The sequence below is a fragment of the Cebus imitator genome, unplaced genomic scaffold, assembly GCF_001604975.1.
Source record: "Cebus imitator isolate Cc_AM_T3 unplaced genomic scaffold, Cebus_imitator-1.0 Scaffold22, whole genome shotgun sequence".
Taxonomy (NCBI): domain Eukaryota; kingdom Metazoa; phylum Chordata; class Mammalia; order Primates; family Cebidae; genus Cebus; species Cebus imitator.
This window is the reverse complement of record NW_016107337.1, coordinates 8031398-8037370: the sequence shown is the minus strand read 5'-3', so window position 1 is coordinate 8037370 and position 5973 is coordinate 8031398. Positions and strand designations below refer to the sequence as shown.

The window sequence follows — 5973 nt, the reverse complement described above, 5'->3', positions numbered from 1 at the left end:
ATGATGTTGGATAATTAAGGGCAACTGACAGCCATTGTAAAGACTGTAGCTTTTACTTGGAGTACAATGGAGAGCAAAAGCAGAGTTTTTAAGAAAGAGTGGCATTATCTGACTCATGTTTGAAAATAATTACTCTTGCTACTCCTATAATAATAGACAGTTGGGAAACAAACATGGAAAAGAGGGGGGAGGAAGGTGTTTTCGGAGTTATTGCAATAATTCAAGACACAATGACTCAGACCAGATTGATGGGAGTGAAGAAAGTAGAAACTGATTGGATTCTGATTATACCTTAAAATTAGAACTAATAGGGTTTCCCAATGAATTAGAAGTAGAATATAAAGGAAATTAAGGAGTCAAGAATGATGCCAAGCTTTTTGAACAGAGTAATTGGCAGAATCGATTTGTCATCAACTGAATTGGTAAACTTGTGAGGAATCACAGTGAAGTTTAAAAATTATTTGTTGTTTTAATTTAAAATGTCTTTTGGACATCTAAGGTAAGAGCAAATGAGCAGTTGAATATATACATCTAGATTATGAGAGAGACATCTGGACTAGAGTCGTAAGTTAGTGAATTAATGAATGTTAATCCACATACATGCTATTAAAACAATAAGACTGGATGAGATCACCAAGATTGTGAGTATAGATACAGCAATAAATAGGAACAAAGGATGAATCTTGGAACAATCCACTATTAAGAGATTATAGAGAATAGGAGAAGCCTGCAAAAGCTAAAAAATAAAGAATTAAAAAGTAAGAAAAAAAAAAAAAAGGGGAAAACATGTGGCCTCAGAGTGTGTGAAGTATCCATTGTCAAGTGTTGCTGAAAGATCAAGCTAGGGAAAGACCACTGAATTAACTGATAAATATTATTGATGATCTTACTATGAGTAGTGTGGGCAAAGGCATAGAGGACACTGAGACTACTCTGTATGATAGCTTAATGGTAAATATATGTCATGATATTTCTCAAGCCAATAGAACGTACAGCACAAAAAGTGAACTCTAGTGTAAACTATAGACTTTGGTTACTAACATTATGTCAATATTAGATCATGAATTCTAAGAAATGTATCTTACTAATGCAAGATGTTAATAGTAAGAGAAATAGGGAAGGAAGCATAGGCGAACTGTACTTTCTGCTCAATTTTTATGCAAACCTGAAACTGCTATAAAAAATACTGTAGGTATATGTGTATTTACACACAAACACACACACACACACACACACACACACACACATATGAATTTTAAGTGAAGTAAACTGGTTACTCATAAAAATTAAATAAAATACCACTATCACTAGCATTGTACATGTTATCTGTAAACTGAGCAGGATTATCAAAAGACAAAATTGCATGAAGCTTGAGAGATTCAATTCAAAAAGAAATATATACTTATGAAGTTGGTAGATAATGTGATCACTTATGCCATGTATATTTTTTCATTAGCTTTAGTTACACTTCTAGTACCATACTCAACATGCACACTTTCTGCATATGGCGAGTGTTTAATACAATGTGCAAATCAAGTAGTCTTGAAATATATCTAGGTATTTAGACTCTTTAAAAATGAGAGCAATTATTCTAAATGCTTAATTTTTAATGGACTGTAATTTCAGTACTTAATGTAAAAAAAATACATTATGTGCTCCAGAGATAAAAAGATCAGAAGGTTCAGATCTTACAGGTTACTGCCATAAAACCTCTTATGACCCTTTTTGTGCAAGCAATAATCTTAGCATGATAATTACCTCGAGGAAGATCACTGTGCTCTCTATTCAGTATAATTGCTTACTATAAATGAACTTTATCTGAACATATCCATAAAAATAAATTTATTAACATATCTACCTTTGAATTCTGTAAGTATAATGCAAATAATAGGGTGATATTGACGGCTGGATAGGCAGATAAGCCGTAAAAACAAAGTTTAAACATAAAAGTGTTGATACTGCCAGAAAGATAAAAAGAAAAGGAAGAGAACCGGTCCAAAGATCTTTATTGAATAGGGTGAACATGTGTTCCAGTTGGCCTGAGATGATTGATTCAAGCCTCTTGTCCTAACCTCTTTCACTTTCAAAAGTATTCCAGCTAGACACTAAATTTTATGGTCACTCGAAGGTTAAATGTTTCTACTTTATAGAAGGGATTACTATTGGGGATAGATATATATTTTGCCCTATTGTAGTTACAAATAAATTTGTCTATCGTGTTTTAGTCCTTAGATGTTACTCATTCCATTATTTCCCAAATCTACTCTATGTAAGCAGGGCTAAACTTCACAGACAGATTAGTAACAGAAACCCTTATACCGCTATATAAACAGTATGTGGAGCCAAAGGAAATGGACCAAAAATGATTATTTTATGAATTTGCCATCAAATGTTTACTCTGAGTTCTCACAGAAGAATTATAACTCCACACACCACAAAGTAATTCTTATTATTTCAAAGAAAGAATTTGATGGGATTTAAAAAAAAAAAAAAAAGCAGTTCAGCCTAAATCAGTCTTGTTCATAGTGGCCAGACTTTCCTAATAATAAACTTTACTGTGTCCTTTCAAAGTTCATCAAAACTCTATGTTATTTGTAATAAAAACCGTAACAACATAGTTGGTACATTTGTCTTCAATACATAGCTTAATTTGAACTATATTTTTTACTAACACGTTATTCCAAAAGTAAACCAGTAAAAGAACAGAAAGTTTTAGGGGATTAAAAAGTACATTATGTTAAATGCAGCTATAAATGTTATATTGGTTAGTGGTTGATTTTAATGTTGGTAGTTTTAAACAGGTATTTCCTTAATTCTTCTAAATTAGCTGTTTTTCACTATTTTAATATTTATATAAAATAATTTATGCTAGTGTTTTGAAGGTTTTTTGTTATACTATATTAATTTGTTCATGTTTTTAATTTTATTTTTTCCAGGCATACTATATTAAGCATTTCAATAAATATTTAATCAACTGCTCCACAATATATCCATAGAGAAGAATTTTTCTTCTGGGAAATATTGAAGGAAATTCTGTAGAGATATATAAATTTGTAAATGAAACATGTTTGCCAATGGCAAAAAAACCCACATGATTTTGTATGGTGAATAATGTAACATTCTAGTCATATTTTATGTAACAGAACTGGATTTCTTGATTGTGTTCACATAATTTCCTTTTTGATTTTTGGTTTGGGATGAACGTTACTTCTCTTACTGAGGAATATGGAGGATTTATTAATTTATAAACTAAGAAAGCATTACCTCAAAACTAAGTATTTCCCCATTGCTTTCCACATGCTCACATATACTCCATGATGTGTATATTTGATAAAACCATTTGTTATGTTGAGAAACTTCATGCCTGCTTTTCCTTCATTTCACACAAATTAGATAAGTTAGACAAAATATGCAGCATTTATATGTAAGACATATTATAAACGTATGTTTCAATTTTTTATTCTCATTTTGTTAAAGATAGCCTCCTCTGAGTCATGAAACGTTCAAAGGTAGAGGGGAAGACAGTGCAGAAAATACCTTTTTGTGTCAGGACAATACTCCTATGGACAAGTGTGGGGCTAGGGCTTATCACTGTGCTATTAAAATAACCTAAGAAACTGAAGAGAGAAGTCAGTTTATGCCATTAAACCAGAGAAAGAAGACAGCTCTGTAAAATGGAGGATTCTCCTCTCTTTGCCAGAAATTCTGCCTTTGAGATCTTAAAATTTGCAAAGGCCCTTCTGTAAGTTTTAGTAATCTTCAGTTCTAAATGTGCTGATAGCCAGCTCTCAGGTGTTATCGACTCATGGTCAGCATGATGATTGTCCTAGGAAGAACAACAACAACAACAAAAAATAGGTGTACAAGGAGGCAAAAAAGAACTTTTTCTCAAAAGGCTCACAGTCTCCTTAGAGAGACCATATAGCTGTACATGAAAAAGAGATATGAACAAAAAATATATAACATAAGAGATATGTACAAAAAAAGTATGTAATAAGAAATACAAAGTGAGAAAATAAAACATATGAGAAATGTTGGTTAACAAAACTTTACATAAACACTAATAATAGTAAATGTCTGATTACTGTTTGCAAATCTGCTTCACATGAATTACTTCATCCAATATTTCTTATCTTCCTCACAAAAAAATCCTAAGTATCATGGGATAAGTACATTTTATTTCTTTTATTATATGTATGAGTTATTGTTACGTAGTAGTAGTAAGTAGTTTTTATTTCTTTTATTATATTCATGAGTTATTTTATTTTTTATTTTTTTATTTTTTTTATTTTTTTAAAAAAGCTCACAGCACCTGGTATTCTCAAGCGGTCTCTCACCCAAATACTAACCAGGCCCAACCCTGCTTAGCTTCCAAGATCAGGCACGTTCAGGGTGGTATGGCCGTAGACTATGAGTTATTTTAAAGGCCAAAATTAAAATGAAATTAGACAGAAAATTATGTTTATTTAAATAGCTATTTAATTTTGGATCTTCCCATTTTATTTTCATATTACTTCTTTCTTAATTTTGTTTTATCATGTTTTTACTTGTGTATTTATAACATAATGGATAATACCATGAATTTTCAAAGTAACTCCAAATCCTTTATTGAATAATAAAATGAAATTTAAAATATGACATTATTTTCTCTGTTTTACAGTTAAAGGAATTGAGAACTTGTGAGAATAAATGACCATAATAAGTAGCCTATTATGAGTGATAAGTCACATAGTATGGACCTTCTCTTCTCTTGAAGCCACAGTATTTCTCAAAATGGGAGCAAATTCATGAACAATATTCATTCATTCAGCAACTATTTACTGAACAGCTACTATGTGCTAGACATTGTGCTAGGTACTGAAGAGACAGTGGTGAACAAGGGATAGATCTTTCTCACATGATACTTAGATTCTACTTAAGAGTGTTAAAAAATAAACCAACAAGAAAATGAATAAACAAAAATTTCAGAGTAATAATTAAAAAAATCAACTGATAATATGATAGCAACTATTGTGTGATGGACAGAAGAGATTTCTCTGAGGAAGTAGTATTTGAATTGCTACCTGTGAATGGGAAGAGACCTGATAGATTAAACAGTGGTGAAAAGAGTTTTCACAAGATGTAAGAACATGTTCAAGGGCCAGGAGATGAGAAAGACTGGTAGTATCTGAGAAAAGGGAAAGAAACTTAAGGTTTTGGAGTCTAGTGGCCAGAGAGACAGGGGTCTGAGAAGAGTCTTGTGAGGTAGCCAAAGTCTGATCATCCAGAGCTCTGGAGACCATGGTGATAAAGAGTATAACTACACTTTTGTAGCAGTGGGTAGCTGTGTATGGGGTTTTAAGCAATCCACAGGCATACCATGAATAAGCAGTAAGTCAGCCACGTTAGGATCTGTAGAAAAAAATCACTGAAATTTTATGATGGATAAATAGAGATAAACATGTCTCCCCTCTCTCTCTCTCTCTCTCTCTCTCTCTCTCTCTCTCTCTCTCTCTTTCCCCTCCCATCCCTTCCCCCCTCCCTGGATCAATCGATCTATTGAGCCAACGAAATAGATATATAATAATTAGAGGGCAGTTTTGATTTGCCACTTAGGTGGGAGGTGAAGCACACATAGAGACATTTAAGAAGCAACAGATATTAGCTAAACTATGTTTGATGAGGATGAATCCATTAACTAAAGCCTTTTAGTTTTGTGCGTAGGGTCTGCAAGCAGGGTTGATACACACTTCTCAACCTCTACCCAACACTAAGCTGTGTTCAGCCTCCAGGCATGTGTAGAGGAAGCACCTAAAGAATATCCATTTTAAGAGTGTCAAATGATTTACTTCTAGTATAATTTCAAATCTTCAGCCAACTCTGATACTAATATAACCTTTTTTTAAAAAATGTATGCTTATGGTATTGCCTAAATAATTTTCTTCTAGGGTTTTAAAGGTTTTAGGTCTTACTTTTAAGCCTTTAATCTATCTT

The 5973-nt window shown here is 32.5% G+C and overlaps 1 pseudogene; it reads right to left on the bottom strand.

Moving 5' to 3' along the window:
• Positions 1 to 4300: 4300 nt before the first annotated feature.
• Positions 4301 to 4409, bottom strand: LOC119470114 (annotated as a pseudogene).
• Positions 4410 to 5973: the final 1564 nt, after the last annotated feature.